This window comes from Falco punctatus (genome assembly GCF_963210335.1).
Source record: "Falco punctatus genome assembly, chromosome: 3".
NCBI classification, from domain to species: Eukaryota; Metazoa; Chordata; class Aves; order Falconiformes; family Falconidae; genus Falco; species Falco punctatus.
The window spans coordinates 29,940,083-29,957,220 of record NC_137582.1 but is presented as its reverse complement, the minus strand read 5'-3'; the positions used below and the strand labels follow the sequence as shown (position 1 = coordinate 29,957,220).

Here is a 17,138-nt window from a genome sequence, read left to right as displayed (position 1 = left end):
TGCAACGTGGCCAGTTTTTCAGCTAAATAGCTCAGCAGGGTGTGGAAGCCAGATCTGTGACCTTCTGCCTGCAGCCTGTCTACCTCCACCAGAACGTGATCCTGAAGCAACAGGAGCGAAACCCTCATTGTTACCCAGCCAGCAGGTACAAAGTTATTTCAAAGCAAAAAGGCAGTTCTGCAACTATATCCTGGACAACGAGCTACAACAGTAGTTTATTTTAATGAAGAACTTATGTGAAATTTAATACAGTAAATTACTTTTTCTCTTGCAGATTATTCAAACCTTTCAAACAGAAGGGTTTTCAGAAAGTCATGAAAGGTTTGTCCTTTGTAGCCAAGGCGGGGCTTAACTAATTAGTCTGAGTGGAGGACATGGGGTCACTTCAAGGCTGAATAAGCAGCAAGGAGATGAATCAGGCATGCCGCAGGGCTGGCTACTTGGCTTACAGGGGAAGCCTGATAGCCAGCAGAGACAGAAGAGCTGTGAAGCTGCTCTGAGAGAGGGAGGTGCAGCACGGCAGGGTCTCTGCAGCCATTTCAGACGACCTCTCTTTGCTCTGAGGTCAATGTGACCAGCAATAGCAGGGATGAGCCACACACAGCTTTTTAGCCCAGAGCTTGGGCTCCATCACAGTACCTAAATGCATCATGCTAATAACTCTATCTAACAGGTTTCTGTTTTCATATAAACTTTGCCCAAGTATTCAAATACTTCTGTTTTTTTGAGAGGCTGAGAGATTTTTTTTGAGATTCCTTCTACTTCACCACCAGGGACTCCCCAGAGTTGATCACTTGTAATTTTGAAACTTTCTCCCTCCAAAGTGCTCCATTTCAGGTCCCTTCATGACAGCAGAGGCAAGGATGCAATGAGAGGCAGAGATCCAACATCACTTGTAGACTTTTAGCATCAAATCCTCTGAGCACACTCAGTGTCAGGATGGGCAAGGTTTCTTAAAAATATAGATACTGTCCTAATAAGACAGATGTGTTCTACTTTACGGATGGCAGATCTTTCAGGCTCCTCTCTGGGCCAGAGGCAAGCACAAACAGGTGCCCTGTCTCTCATGGAGAAAATGTGGCTGGACAGACAATTACTTTTATAGTTATATTTTCTGTATCACCAGTACACCAGTTTAAGACTGCTAAATAAACAATAAATTGGTGGAACACTCTGGGACATTGGTGCTATTTATATGAATGTGGTCATTCTTGGCAGTATCAGATGCACCCACCTGAGGGCAGCAAGGGCAATGAAAGTAAAGGAACAAAGGCAAGAAGAACAAAAGAGCAAATTGAAAGCTGAAAAATTTTACAAATATTTGTCTTTTGTGAGTTCATAAAATCTTCTCCCATGAAATCGTTAGAAAACTAGAATGGGTTTAATTTCCTTCATTGCATTAGAGCCGAGGATGAAATTAGCTTTATCAGTTGCACAGGCCAGCTTAAATTTCCTGCTATTGTGTGATCATGCTTCTTTGCTTCTCATAAAGAAAAAGCAACTAAAGAAGTTCAACAGGCTTTTAATGAGCCAGACTAGCTGATGCAATAGTTTGTTGTTCAGTTTTGGTTTGGTTTTCTTTTATTTTTTTTTTCTCTGTGTGTGTGTGTGTGTGTGTCCACAAATATTGAAGTTTTCTTCCTTTTTTTAATGCAAATGTTTTCCTTTTAAATGTAGGTATTTACTAAAGGTATCAGTGGCCACATTTTCAACTTAGGACCTGGCTGGTTTCTGTTCCAAAGGTATACTTTATTTGTGTTTTTAAATCTTGTGAATCAGCAGGGGGAAAAAAAACAACCCAGAGCACAACATAATACATTGTTACCTTTTGGTTGCTTTTTCCTCTCTTTGCAGTTCAATTTTTCAGCCTGGATAAAAAGTTCTGACACAGTAATTTGAACAAATAAATACAATAAAGGCAAAGTATCATTATGCTGAACAAACACTGTGAACACTTCAGGAGTCCAGAAAAGTAGACTCCCTCTGAAGAAGTGAAGCTCAGAAAAACTCGTCTGTAGCTGTTGTACTCCTGTTAGCACTGAGCAACGTAACAGAAGTTTCCATAATTGCTGCTGTGTGGCTGTGCATAGTGACATTTAGGTGTGGGCTACGTGTAACCGCTGGAGCTGCCTTACCTGTGGCCCTTGGATGAGAGGCTGCACGGGCAGCACAGTCTCAGTTGAACTGGGACGAGTTCATTTTACATGAGCAGCCTGAGGATGAGCTTCGAAAAGGGATGCCTGAGAAAAGGAGAGAGGTGAATATTTGAGGGGGTATGGCTTTGTCTCAGGGGTTATGAGACCAGATAGAGTCACAAGCTGGGAAACTTTTGAGATGTGATCCATGGTTATATCTGTGATGCCTACAAACACCCAACATACGATGTCTTATCTGGACATTTTTTAGTTTCTAACCAGCATTCCTCCATTTTACTTATCTTTAAGTAAGATACTTAGTAAGATGAAAAGTATCTTACTTTTTATCTTATTTATATAGATAAATGTCTTACATAGATAAAAAGTAAGATACTAAGTAAGATAAGAAGAACTTTTATAGATAAAGTACATAATTGATCCTTCATTGCTTTTGAAGCAAAAAGAGCTTATTCATCTTATTGTAAGCGTAACTTTTCCCTTTGGGTTGGATTCAGCAGCAGTATTAGCAGTATCCTTTTATTACCTAGCCAGGTTTAACTCAGCTACAAACAGTACCGAGGTTACTACAGATCTTTGGCATCTCATACTTTTTCTTTCATGGCACTTTTGCTCTGTTGCCTTTTTCTGTGAAATACCATCTTACATTTAGATGGTTTTTCCAGATATTTGGCAGTAGAGAGGGCTGAGGAATTTTTTAACATTACTAGGAATACATTAAATAATTTAAGGTATTCTATATCTGCAATATCTACTACTATATCTAGTATGTTTTCAAGAAGCCTTTCATCCTTAGTCCTTTCACAATTTCTATTTCAACGGTTTCTTCCTCCAGTCTTTAAAAGCACAGTGATCTGGTGCAGAGCCAAAACATTGGCAAATGCCACCAATGCCAAGCAGTGGCGGTACTCAAAAAGGGTGTTTTGGAGAGTTCCTGAATTAATTTAGACTTCAAATATGGTAGAAGATTGACCATACAAGTCTATAACTTAGAAAGACTGAACACCAACCTTGGGGACTGTTTTTTAGGTCATTTCCTACCTAAATTTTTCCATAATTCTGTCATTCAGTGCATTACTCAGAAAACTGATTATAGAATACAGGACTGCTTGGGGAAACAGACTTTGCCAGACTATCTTTTTTTTCTTTTTTTAAAGGGGCTATGAAATGGATCAATATGGGGGCAAGTGTAAACATTATACACTTGGACATTTCTCAGGCACTTTACCTGATTCAACACAGTATTTTGACTAGAGAACTAGAATGATACAGCAACAGCATTGCACATATGAAACAGATTGCAAAACAGCTGATAAATCTCAGCTGTATGTGAGCAAAGAATATTCAGTAAGTGAATATGTTTCAAGAGATATTCTGAAAGATCAGGTTTTGACTCCATGATCCTTAAAATTCTTCTTCCATGACTTTAAAGTAAGCATAAATCATCAATAAAATGGAAAATAAAAAAGATTCTATATTGCCTATACCTTAAGTTGTGAATAATCCAAGCAGAATGTTTAAAAAACCTTGCAGTGAGTTAGCAAAGAGCTGAAAGAACCATTAGAGAGTTGGAAAATATGCCATCAAGTGAAAAACTCAGGAAATGCAATGCCTTTAATAACTCAGATTTAGGAGGTGACTTAAGGACATCATACAAGTAAGCACATAGGGAACAAAACTTCAATAAAAGGTGTCTTCAATGCAGCCAACAGAAGTGTAACAGCACTTAATGATAGAAACCTGCAGATAGAAAAATCAGACTAGAAACAAGCTGGTTTTCTACATCTTTGTCTTTTGATCGTGTTTTATAAGCATTTTTTTTCTCCCTGGTATTTTTTTGAGTAATAAAGGACTGTTTTTGTAAGGCAATCCATAAATTAATTCAGGAATTAATTAATTCAGGGAAACTCTATATCTTTTCATATGTAGAAGTCTCAAAAAAGAACTTGGATGTTTAATTCCAAAACTGATGACTAGACAGCGAGTTCAATGGCTGCCCAACCTCATAAATGCTTCAACTTAATGTTTGGCTGCTCCCTGCAGTTCTGCATTACGAACCAGGTTTTTTCCAGCCTGTGGAGCTTGGCATTCACCTCCTGCCTTGGCCGAGGGTGATCTGGTAAGGAGAAAGACTTGATAATTACATTTTAACACACCACCAGTTTGGACAGGGCTGATCAGGCTGGTGCCCAGCTCATGCACAAGCTCCCTGAAGCCATTCAGCCACCCAAGTCTCCCCATGTGCTCTTACAACACACCCAGCACAAGCAGGCAGAAATCTGCTCTTCACAAAATGCAGAAGGGGCTTCTAGTGCCTTTTGCAGGACATTCCAAAGGGCAGGTGTGGCTTGGCTGTTACTACCTACTGTTTGAACTGAGGCTTGGAGCATCTGCCCTGGATGTATGCCTGAAACCAAGCACAGGGTGACCAGCACAAGGAGTCATGGAGAGCTGGGCAGACCTGCCACCCTTTCTTGCCTCCCAAGGTCTTCTGCACAGCCCTGGCAGCAAGGACCAGACTTCTTGTCTTATGTGTGCTAGAACAGGATTGGCAACAGAGGGCCAAAAGACAAGATGCTTCCAGTAGGCAACACTTAACACCAAACTGGTTCATAACACTTAACACCAAACTAGTTCATAATAGTCACAGTTCTCTGTATTAATCAAAGTTTATTAGCATAATAGCCTTTTAACAGAACATATTTCAGCTGAGTCATTCAGAGGCAGGCAAATTTCACGAGTCATGTTTTTTGTATTCACTTTTTTTAAAAAAATACAGACCAGCATATGTGTTTAAGTACTGTGTTTTTGTTGGTATCTGCTACGAGGCAGTCTGCTTCATTTTTCAAGTAGTAATATCAACAACTAATTTCATTGAAGATGAAATCAGGGTAAATCTCAAGTCAGGACAACAGCAATGATAGATCAGGCAGCCAGGTATTTCTGCTGCAAATAATACCACAGAAGCACCCAGGAATCTGGCTGGATTGACTATCATTTGGTTGCTTGGCATCTGAATCACCATGATTTAAATGTTGATGTAATTTTCTTTTTTTATCTTTGAACTACATAGTTCTGTATGAACACTGTTAGGGCAAGAGCCAGACTGCCTAAATTCTGCCAAAGTTGTAGTTCAGATGAAATCTGGGTGCCTGAGCATGACACAGACGTTACCTAAGGCTCATGAAGAGCCTTGTCATTTTGCTTAAGATCCAGACATGAATGAAAATTCAAACACATCACTAGGTTTAGAATATTTTTCATTGTGCAAGGACTGATTTAAAGCTAGCAACATGCATGCTTTCTGGATCATGTTGCAAGATCTAAGTTCAACTCCTTGTGTATGTGATCTCAATTTTTCCCCCAAGAACTGAGTAAAAAACCATTGTCTTGGATTCTGAAGGAAAGTTGAATTCAAACATGGCATGGCTTACATTGCCAAGGTGAATGCCAAAAATGCAATTTTACTGGCCACATGTTGAAAGTTACAGCAAAAGTAAAGCTTCTGAATATACTTGGCAGAGTGGCAATCCTGGGACAACTTTTCAGCTGGTTAAAGTAGGTAAGTGCTATCCGCAGATGAATTCAGTATGCATTTCATAAACAGCAGATAACTTCATTGAGTCTTACCTCTGATGATATATATTAATTTTTCTTCACCAGTAAACATTGTGCAGTCCAGACACTAATCACAAGCTACCACATAATTCTTTTGAGGAAAACTGAGAAAGGATGTAACCTATATATAAAGGCAAATGCTTGCTTTTCAGGTACTAGCTGCAAGAGTTCTCATTTTCTTCTTCCAAAATATTTTAGAGTGTCAAATGGAGTTTCCAAGAGAATTTCAGCAGGAAAAACTTCGTTAATTGCAATATCTGGGCTTCAAAACTTTTGCCTTTTGCCCATTTATCTGCTATCCATGGCAACCAGAAGGATGGAAGCCTGCAGTGGTACAGAGACAGCAAAGCAAAAAGAACTGAATGGAGGCTACGAGGGCATGCACACCAGTGAGTTATTTGACTTTTTCAGATGTTTTAAGAATATGAAGTGATCCTTAGAATTAAGTCCAAAGACAGCCAAGATCCTAATCCTGAAACATCAGAACCAAACCACAGCAAAATCAACACAGAAATATGGGAGAAGAGTAAGGGCGTGCTCTTTATAAATTCATAGTCCTTCAAACCCTTTGAACTGTTTCAGTTCTCCTGGCTTTATACACACACACACGAAGTTCACAAACTGTGAACTGTGAACAGAATCATGTAATTCATGTATCATTGCTCCATTACTAACTCTCAGGTGAGTCCTTTTTAGCTCAAGTGAGAAATAAACACTTTGTCATTAAATCTGTATTTGAATCTTTACTGAATTTGTCTTTAACCAGCAGCATGTTCCTGGAATTATAGAAACTATCAGCTGAACGGAAAGGATCCATGTAAGAAAACAAACAGTATGGATTTCCAAAAAGTCTCTCTCCATTTCTTTTTATAGGCTATATAATGTACTGTGTGCAAATTAGAATCATGTAAATGTCAGGGAGGTGGCTAGCTATGGAAGAGATGCTCAAAGCAGCAAAGAAGTTAAGCACATGCCTGAAGTAGAAAGGGCTTGTGGACACAGCAAAAGGATAAAGTTTTTTAGGGGAATAGTATATTATCTGTCTACTTCTTTGGGAAAATAGATTAGATACACTCTTGAACCCTATATCCTTATATTTCATTTAAATGATTTTAAGTGATAATAATGGAGAATTGTAAAGCAATAAATAGACAACCACTGACCAACTGTAACATACCTGCTTTACGTGACAGTAGTTTTAACTACAACAGATATCTAAGCTAAAAAAATAATAATCTGTCTTGTCTGTTTAGGAAGAGTAGTAAAGAAAATATTGATACAGTTTTACTTTCAAGTTATTGCAGAAATCTGAAAATCCTGCTGTAACTAAAAGGAACTTGCATTGTGTGTTTTTTAAAATGACAAGTACTTGCTGCTCCGGCTCTTTGGGAGTCAGTGGAGACAGCTTCATTTCAGTGGGCACTGGACCCAGGAAAGGGCATCTCCTCTGGTTGTATTATTATGGCTGCTGCTTCCATGGATAGACTGCAATTTGCATATGCATTGGAAACTCTATTTGATTAATTACAGTGCAGTGGCTTAAAAGCCCTATGAGTTAGTATTACACCTACGACATTTCCAACAATAAGGCTGTCACATACAAACTTTTGAAGTTATTTTAATAAATATGATCTTATTTCCCTATAGATAATATGGACACTTAATAGTACAACAGCCTTACGATCTTGTTTATAAGCATTTCAAACCTTGCACATCATTAAATAAAAATCTGAATCCCTCCACTGGCAAAAGCCATAGACTTTTTATTGTAATAACAACCATTTTTATGTATTTATTTCAACCTTTTTTATTAAGGTCTAAATTTTTATAGAAACTAACAAAACTTTCACCTGGGCCTTTGAGAAATCTGTCTTCCTTCAGCTTGTCTACCCAATGCTAAAAACTTTCATGTCTATAAATATTTTATTACAGTCAACACAGGCAAAGGCAGGATAATAAGCAAGTGCAGCAGCAATTACAAGCAAAGGAGACATGAAACTTGAAACACATTCACATCAATGGGAGCAGAAAATTTCTATCCCTAAAGACAGCACAAGTATCATACCTAATTTTCTTGATGTTTGGATTGTCAGACAGTGCCAGTGGAAAGCAATTAATACTTTAGGGCGACTTGATTTGTGCAAATGCCATCTCAGCTTTTATTCTGATCCAAGTAGTACTAAAGACTTCAGAACAAATTTTGAAGCAAAGAAAAACTAAAGATGTTGCAAAACACGAACAAGTGATAAGTGCAAGATTAGTTTCCCAGCACTAGGTTGTGCTCACCTAACCTGCTTTTTTGAGGCAAAGGAAATGCAGTAGATCTAATCTGTCTGCACTTCAGAAAAGCATTGTCACAGAGGAAATTACTGATTGAAATAGGAACTAGGAGAAGGACTGTGAGCTAAGTATGGACCTAGCTTACAGCAATAGGAAAATGGGACGAGGGAGTGTTCAGTCGGGAAAGTTAGAAGAGAGTTATCAGCAATTACTGAAAGATCAGTTTGGGAATCTTACTAAACATTTAACTTTTTCATTCATGAAATTGGCAGGCAAAAGTGCAAGTTTTCTGATAAAACATAGGAGACTCAACAGGCATCATAAATGTAAAGGAGTAGGAGATCTTGTTTGGAAAGAACTGAATGATCTTAAGAATGAAAGAACTAGAAGAGACATGAAGCCACAGTATAAAATGAAACATCACGTATTAGGTAGGATTTATCCACTGGCGAACCGATGCAGCTGCATATAAACTGAACACAAAAATGGCTATCAGCCATCAATGGTAATGTGGCCATTGAAAATTATAATGAAATCCGCGACCACATCAGACAAAGTATTTTCAATAAATAGAAACGTTCTGGTGAGAGCTCGTATGGCATATCATGTTCAGTTCTGCCACACGCAACCACACTCAGCACATATACAGCAAGAACTTGCTTGTTGAGTGAAACAAGAGTGAAGACTGAAAGAGAAAATGATTGCTGTGACTAAATACACTAGATAAACAAGCCTTGGAGAAGAGAAGGAACTGTTTAGTTGAAAGACAACATAGGTACTAGAAAACAAGTATAAAATGGCCGTAAGTACATTTAGGCTAGAAATCAGCAGGAAGTGTCTAACTACCAGGAAGGTCTGAAACAGCCCTCTGACAGCAGGATGAAAACAAATTCACTGCTGTTTTACTAAAGCACCTGCTTTTAAGATGGAACGTGCTTTCTGAAATATGTTTTTTACATTATGTGGTTGCCTGTGATCATTCAAAAGCAGCCTACATCACTGGGAGTTTCTTCCAGATCGAGAACTATCCTTGCAGGCACTGAGAGAAGCCAGGAAAGGAGAACTCAGAAATCCTCTGATATCCTGTTAGCAATCTTCAAGAAGCTTAATAATTGCCTGCATATTGAAGCGTGGCTTGATAGGAGCCTCCAGCTTTTTCTAACTTAACATCTTTCAGCTTTCCTCTGCCTATCCTCCCAAATGTTGCCAGACTGATCAATGTCTCTCTCAAATTGAAAAGAAGTCACACCATGGGAGTGGAGGACAGAAGCTCGTCATTTGGGAAAGGACAAGTGGCAAAGAGACAGTGAGACTCCGTAATGTGAGGAATACAAAGAACTTCTGGTATGGTATTAAATGAATAGCAAAGCTGATTAATAAAGTCAAATAAAAATCCCCCCATCTTCTAATCTAAGCTGTCTGTTCTGAAACAAATAGATGCCTTATCGTGCTGACTCACTGCCATCATACTCCTTCCTCTGATCTCCAGCTGGGATACCTTCTGTGTGTTCCACCTGCCAACAGCAGCAGGCTGCATGGCCTCTGGGAAGAGCTAGTTTTGGGATTTCTTATGTCTAAGTTGGAGCTGAAGTCGCCAAGCCAAGCCTCTGGGCGCTCACATCATCTTCTCACCACAACACTTGAGAGAACGTGCCTTTCGTTTGTCTTCCCCTGGCAACTCAGCTGGTGCCTGATGCCACAGCACAGTGAAATGTTCAGGGGTACAGTTTCTACATTTTGAGATGACGGAGCATTAATTGGGATGGTGGCTGGAGCCTTGTTCTATGCTGCATTACAAAGGATGAAACAGAATGGGTGAACTGTTCTGCCCTTGTCTCTGCTGGGTTTGCTGTAATGTCTATCAGCATTCATCTGCCTTTTTAATTTTTCCCTTTCCTCTAGCTACCGGTGAGGTTCAGGACCCGGTGCTGAGAATAAGAGATGGGGTGAATCCAGCCTCTTTCAAGTTTGAGACTTGCCCATCATTTATACCTCCCTTTTTAGGGATTAGATTTTGTACACCCACATCACAGATAATTGCGCCTTACAAAACTTACCCAAATTAGCTCTGCTGATTTTCAGTTTGCTTGCCATCCTAGCAACTCTGGGGGGCATAAATATCCTCTCAGACCCTGTTGGCACCTGATGCATGGAAATTAGCATGTCTTGGTGATTCTATCCCTTCCCCGTTGGACCTGACAGTGAGCCTGGCTCACCTCTGCCATTTGGAATGGCTTTCACTGCTGGGTTTTTTTGTGGGTTTTTTTTTGTTTGTTTGTTTTTTGTTTGTTTGTTTGTTTTTCCAGGAAACAGAAATCACAATCACTTTGGAACAAAGCAGGAATTTTATTTTTTTTCTTCTTCATACATAATAGACCTCTAAGTGTCGATACAAACCCCAAACTCAGCTTTTCCACCTGGACTACTGGCTGCACCACTGCTGTGACAGCTGGGAGACGACGGTCCCCTCCACCCGGCCCATTTATTTCACGCCTCCCTCAGTGTTTTTCCCGACGGAGACTCCCACAGGCTCGCCGCGGTGGCAGACACCCGCATGATTCACCAGGGACTGTTTTCCTTGGCCCGGGGTCTCCGCGCGGGGAATGGGATTTCCATTCCTCGACGCTTCCCTTGGTCCGCTTCCCTGGAAGGGCGGTCGGGCCCGGCGCGGGGAGCACGGTGCCGGCCGGAGAGGCGCCGCCGGGCCAAACGCGCCCCAAACCCGCCCCGCCTGCCCCTAGCGGGGACCCTACGGCCAGCGCCTGAGGGGAGAGCCCCCTCGGCCGGGGCAGGCGCTCCTCCTCGGGGCTGCCGGAGCGCCCCTCGCCGCCCGCCCGCTGCGCAGGGCCAGGTCTGACAGGGAGGAACCGGCGGCGGGGCCGACATGCGTGGCGGGCACGGGGCGGCGGGGCCGAGACGGGCCCACCGCGGCTGGGAGCCTGAAGCGGGGGGAGCGGGGCCAGCAGCCCGCGTCCCTGGCGGTGCTGACGGGAAGGAGCGGGTCCCGCGTCCCTCGAGGGGCAGGCGGGACGGCGTGGGGCCGACGGGCCGTGTCCCGTGAGGGCCGTCGGTCCCGTTTCTTCCCTGACGGCCGGCGGGAGGGAGCGGGAGGCCAGCCCGCGTCCCTCACGCGGGACAGGCGCAAGGAGCGGGGCCGCGTCCCTCGCACGGGGCAAGCGGGAGGGAGCGGCCGGCAGCCTGTGTCCCTCGCGGGGCAGGCGGGAAGGAGCGGGACCGCGTCCCGGGCGGCGGAGGCGGCTGAGGACAGAAGGACCCGGCCACCCGCGGCTGCTCCCGGGGCCGGGCGGGGAAGAGCCGGCTCTGGAGGTCTGGGCAGGGAGGCCCCCGTCTCTCTAGCGGGACCCCCCCGCTGCCCTCCTCTCAGCGCGGCCCGGCCGGGCTGCAGCCGCTCGGGGACGGGGCTGGCGGCAGGCGGCAGCTCCCCTCAGTCCGCGGCGCTCCCGGGGGGGCGGGAGGGGGAGCGCCGTCCGGGGCCGCGCCGAGAGGGGAGGAGGCGCTCCCGCGCTCGCCGCCGGCCGCCGCCGCTGCCCGCCGCCCAGCGGAGCGGCCCCGTCAGCCCCTCAGGTAAGCCCGGCTCTGCCGCCCTGCCCCGCCTCGCCTCGCCTCTGCCGCCCGCCAGGCGCGTCCGCGGCGTCCCGCCGGCGGGCACCCGCAACCCCGCTGCCTCCCGCGCCGCCCGGCGGGCTCGGCACCGCCGGCACCTCCGGGGCACGGCACAGCCTGCCGCGGGGGTCACCCCCGCCCCGGGGCCCCGGCTGGGCGGAGGGACGGTCCGGCTGGGCGGCGGTGCCCCGGGGGCCCGCTCCGGGTGCGGGGGCGGCCGGGGAGGGCCCCGCGGGTGGCGGGGGCTGCAGCGCGGGCGGCGGGGGCCTGGCGGGGAGCGGGAGGCCGAGGCAAGGGGCCGCAGCGGGGTCTGGGGCTGGGCTGGATGCTCGCTTGCTGGGTCCTGCTGCAGCGCTTTGCCGCTCGCGTTTCAGCCGCAGAAGTGTTTCCGTTCCTTTGGGTGCGTGGGTCTGGGCGAGCTCCCTGTACAGCCGCTTCCCTGTGGGGGCTTCGGTAACTCATTTAACGGTGCGTATGCTGTAAGGAAAAAACCCACTGTATTTGAAAGTCAAAATCGGAACCAAACTTTACCTAGAGACATTTGTTAGTGAGCAGCCCGCAGGTGTCTTCACCGGTTTCCAGCAGGCCAGGCCAGGGCTGGCTGTCCCCGTGCAGTGGGACAGCCCTGCAAGGTAGCTCCGCACTGGAGCGGTCACCTCTGACACGGCTGTCCCCGAGCGGTGGGTAGAGCCCTGCACTGTCACCTGAGTGGTCACCTCTGACACGCAGCGTGGGAGCTGCCCGGGCTTCCCGAGAGCAGCACGCTGGCTGGAGACTCAAGGAGTTGGGACAGTTTGCTGCATGTAATACACATTCCCTGGAAACCCAGCCTAGATGGTGCTCTTTAATCTTACAAAAAATGTTGTGGCATCTTTAATGACCACATATTCCTGTTTCAGAAGGCAGTCCTTTCTGTGTCAGACTGACCGCTGTCACTGCTTAACCATGGATTAGTGTCAGCAGAGAGGGAAGGGTGCAGCCTACTGGTTTATGTAGTATTTCCTAAATGCTTGGGTTTTCTTTTGGGGCCATCATTCAAGGGGTGAATGATTCTGATTGAGATCTGACAAGGTGACATGCTGTGCTGTCAGGCAGCTGACTGCTTCAGATGAAATTTTCATGCTGAATCTGATCATAAAATCTCCTTAATTCAAGGGCTTAATAAAATACACACATGGCTTTTCCATAAAAACCTACAGAATCTACAAAATAATTTTTGAGTTATACACTTTCCATATAGATGTGTCAGCTTTAAGCACTAGATTTTTTAAACTTCTCCTCGTGTACTGTATATCATTATGATTATAACTATATTCATAAAATTAAAATTTATTTATTTTATATCTTAAGAAAATGTAGCACTCAATTACACAAGGCTGCAGCTTAGATCCTCATCTTGCACTCAATATTCACACTTAATTACTTTATGTGAGTCTTTCCATCGACTTCACTGGGTTTTCTCAGAAAAACGCACACTCTATTGCTTATGATCTGGGCCTTCGGGACCCAGCTGTAATACTAAAAGATGTTGTAGTCAGTCCAGGCAAACTAGGGAAAAGCTAATCAGATCCAAATACTCTCCCTTGACTTACAAACTATCTCCATGGGAGGGTAAAACACTAAGCACTGCTATTTAATTATAATCTGGACATCATTAACAGGCTCCTTTTATATAGTGTATTCATTATTAGAGTGTGTTTTCATTATGAGCAAGGAGTACGTAGAATGAAGTGGTTTTAATCCGCAAATTATTGTTTTTCACTGGTGCTGGTACTGGGGCAGTGTGAGTTTGCAAATAAGTTTCAGAACTACTGTTTCTGTTCACAATTAACAGTCTGTTACGGTTTGTGACTGCACTTCACAGAGAAAAAACTAAGCAGCCCACATATGTATTATACATCGTATAATATATGCTTTCATATAGATACCTACTCTTTATGGTAAAATTGAAGTTTCTTAGTTTTCCCCTGCTACTCTTCTGGGACCTTTGTGGAAACTCTGATGTCTAGATCAGATTCAGAACCAGAAAGTGTAAATGAGTCTTCCCCAAAAGAACAAGATAATGAAAAGGTCTATTGTCCAAGTGGCAACTGAAGAAAAATCATAATGTAGAGACTGATGGTGTCATAAAGTAAGAATTCCCACTGCTAAAGCTTGCTCTCTGACCACTGGAAACTATGCAGAGTAAACCATACTATGGGTGCACTGTTCTACAGCATCACCATTGACTTTTATGTGGTGAGTTTCTGAAATTACTGAAATGGTCACCAGCTTCAGCTCTGAGCAGGGACTGGAGGTGCTGACCTGCAGAGGTCCTTTGTGACCTAGATTATTCTACAATTCTGTAATTTAATAGTTATTAGTTTTGCAACAGTGGTATCAGGTATGTGATTTAGATGAATGACTTAAAAATAAATAATAGATCCCTTAATGTTCTTTATTTCATCAGAGTTGTAGAAAATTAAATTATACATGTAGTGCATATATTCTAAGCCCTTTAGATAATGGAGTCCATTGTGTAAAAGTGCTACCATGATATTTACACCTCACAATAAAATTTAATGCTGATCTTTGCTCTTTCTGAAACACTGTATGTTTTGGTGTGTATACTCATCAAGACATGTGTGTGCTTATCTGATCTCAGTGCTTGGACAGGCAAGCTGTTCTTCCCCCATCCCCAGCACTCTTCTGATGGCTTCCAGAATGTGGTTGCCCTTCCTGTAGCACTTCCAGCTGCACTCTGCATATGGGTACTCATGTACAGTGTTGGGTTTGTGCAAATATTTGGCTAACTACCAAATGTCATTAACCTCCCTTCTAGGAACTGCTCTATAATGCATTTTGGGTCTTCCCTTTACTGTTTCAAAACCTAAGTTAATTTAGTCCCCTGTCACATCTGATTTTATTGTCCAGGATAAAATTCAGCTGTGGGCATTTGTAGCAGCAGTCAGAATAATTAGGTACTGATAGAGTTTCTTTCAGCTGCAGCCCAATTGCTCTACAAGGCAGGGGCTCTCTCGATATAGAGAGCTCTGGAATATCCTTTTAGCTGCTGAGGTAGGGATATGTGCTGGATGAGGAGGACCATATGAAAACATAGGAAAAAAAGCTGGAAGACTTTGTGAATCCGTCGTTGTCATCCTGTCCCCATTACTATGCAGACATGTCTGGAACAGGCAAGTTGCCATCAAATGCTTGATTGTGCCCTTTTGCAGACACAAAACAACAATATGTGGCCATAAAACTCCCTGTCAGGAAGTAGACCTTAATCGACCCATGCAAAGAATTTGTCCCAGTCCTCTTGTGCTGGAGTACACAACTTCTGGTCCTAAACCCACTGCAGATTTGGGTTACTCTTACTGTCTGGACATGCATTATTTTAGACTGATAAAAGATGGGAACTACCAACTCCACAGTTCTGTTCTTGTGGTGGCTTGCTGTGCTACTGTGAAAGCTGTTTGCATTTGGGTTGTCTCTCTCAGAATACACCTGAATTGCTAATTGACTTTTAGATAATGAGTTTCCCAGATTCATCTGATACTAGTGACAACATGAATGGCCAAAGTTAGCCTCTTAAAAGGAGCTGAAGAATGTATTAACAAGGAAGTACTGCTCTGCTGCTTTGCAGGACTTAGTGCAGTGGTAGGTAGGTTTATGTACACATAGTGCCTGCCATCAGGGTTTAGGAGCAGATGAGGAATTTACGAAATTAGAACACTTGCAACCTGGTTTCTTCTTCATGATTTAACCATGTTGGTGAGGTGCAGTTGACAACCATGATTAGGGGAGTGGTACCTATTCTGTGCTGTTGAGCCTAGTGAAGTCTTCCTTGTGTAGCAAGGAGTTGTAGAAGGTCCAGTGCATGATTTGGTGGAGCAGGATGGCCGTAGAGTGCTCCTTTGTAAGTAGGAAGGCAAGATGGTACTTCTTGCCGATGTGCTAAATATCATCTTCCTGCTCCATGCAGTATCTGCATAGCTAGAGACAGATATCTTATGATTTTGGACTCTGTGGGGCTCTATAGCTATTTTTCAGAACTGGAAAAGGCCTGTGTCAGCAACTGGTCTAGAAAGATGGAGGAAATTGTTAATAATACTCTTATGTCCTGATACCCATGCCACACACAGTGATTTCAATGAGTAATGGACTAGTAATGCATGTGTTGGCTTGTGGATAGTGAAGTACCCTGGAACATGTTGTAATTGATAGTTAACAGGGCTTTACGGTGCTTGCTGTCCTTAATTTTGTTTTTTAAGGTCTGAGGTGATGGGATTGTGCATGAGACATTTTGTGGCTTTCATGTAATAAGAGCTTATTGGTTTTCTAAGTAACTCACTGTGCTTGCTAACTTGGGGACACCAACTTGTTTTTTGTTGACTTATATAGAATGTTTGCGGTTCCTTTAACTTCAGCAAAAGCTTTTGATTTGATTGCAGTTTCCTGTTATCTTAAAAACAAGTAGATAATAAGGAGTGCTGAAAGAACTTCAGAATGTTTTCCCTTTTATGCACTTGTGATCTTTATAACTTAAAAACACCGAAGCTGGATCTGCTTGCAGCTTAGTGAAAGTAAATGGCTGTCTCTTTTAATCATCAAAGAAGGTAAGCTGAAGGCCTGAAGGCAACCTCTGTAGTGGCAATAACTGCTGCCTCTGGTGCTTTTTTTTGTCTTCCCTTTCCTTCCCATCTATGATGAGAAATTATATGGGGATCAAGAGAGGGGATATTATCTGCGGTTAGTATAGGTGTTGATGTTCCAAGTAACTTCTTAGAATTTTCCCTTCTGCGCATTGTGCCAGGTTTGTTGGCAATTGGTGAAGGTGGAGAAGTAGGGGTTTGTGTAGTTCATGTTTCTGATTTAGCCTTGGAAGGGAACTTCTACTGCAAGACACAGAAGGAAGTCACCCAGAGAAGCAGGAGGCATGAGCTGAAACATATTGCTACCCTGGTTTTCCAATTTCTTTTTCAGCATGATCTGCCCAGCAAAGGCAGGTACATTTTAAAGGTACCTGAATGAAAAAAAAGTGGCCTTCCAGGCCAGTGGCAGGGTTTCCCGATTCTGTGTGAAATAAATATCCCTGAAGTGGAGTAAGAGATGGAAGGACACTGGCTTCAGCATAAGCCACAGAGCATGTCTCTTCCCTTGACATTATTTAAGAGTTACCAGAATGAAGAGGAGAAATTTTAGTAACATGCTCCATGCAGTGGAGAAGATAACTGATTTGTCACCACTGATGCTGAATATTCATTAGTGTGTCTGTCCAAAAAAGCCATCAATCCCTTATGAGGAGATTTCCATGGAAACATATTTGAAAGGATACAAACAGGCTTGTGTTGTTTGAGTGCTGTCCAACAAAGGAAATAGGTATTTTAAAGGTGAAGTCCCTATTTCATTTTTCAGTATTCTTACACAGTAGTTCATGAAATTGAAAATCCCTAACAGTGTGTCAGAAAAATTATTCTG

The 17,138-nt window shown here is 43.5% G+C and overlaps 1 protein-coding gene across 6 annotated transcripts in view; it reads left to right on the top strand.

Annotated features, from left to right (window-relative positions):
- Positions 1 to 6,386: 6,386 nt before the first annotated feature.
- The window catches only part of MATN2 (matrilin 2), an 80,509-nt gene continuing 69,757 nt past the window's right edge, over positions 6,387 to 17,138 (top strand). For 4 of the 6 annotated variants that reach the window (XM_080380114.1, XM_080380113.1, XM_080380112.1 and 1 more), the window contains exon 1: positions 10,914 to 11,636. The gene's annotated coding sequence lies outside the window, so the exon portion shown is untranslated. The other 2 variants (XM_080380111.1, XM_080380115.1) reach the window with 2 other exon arrangements.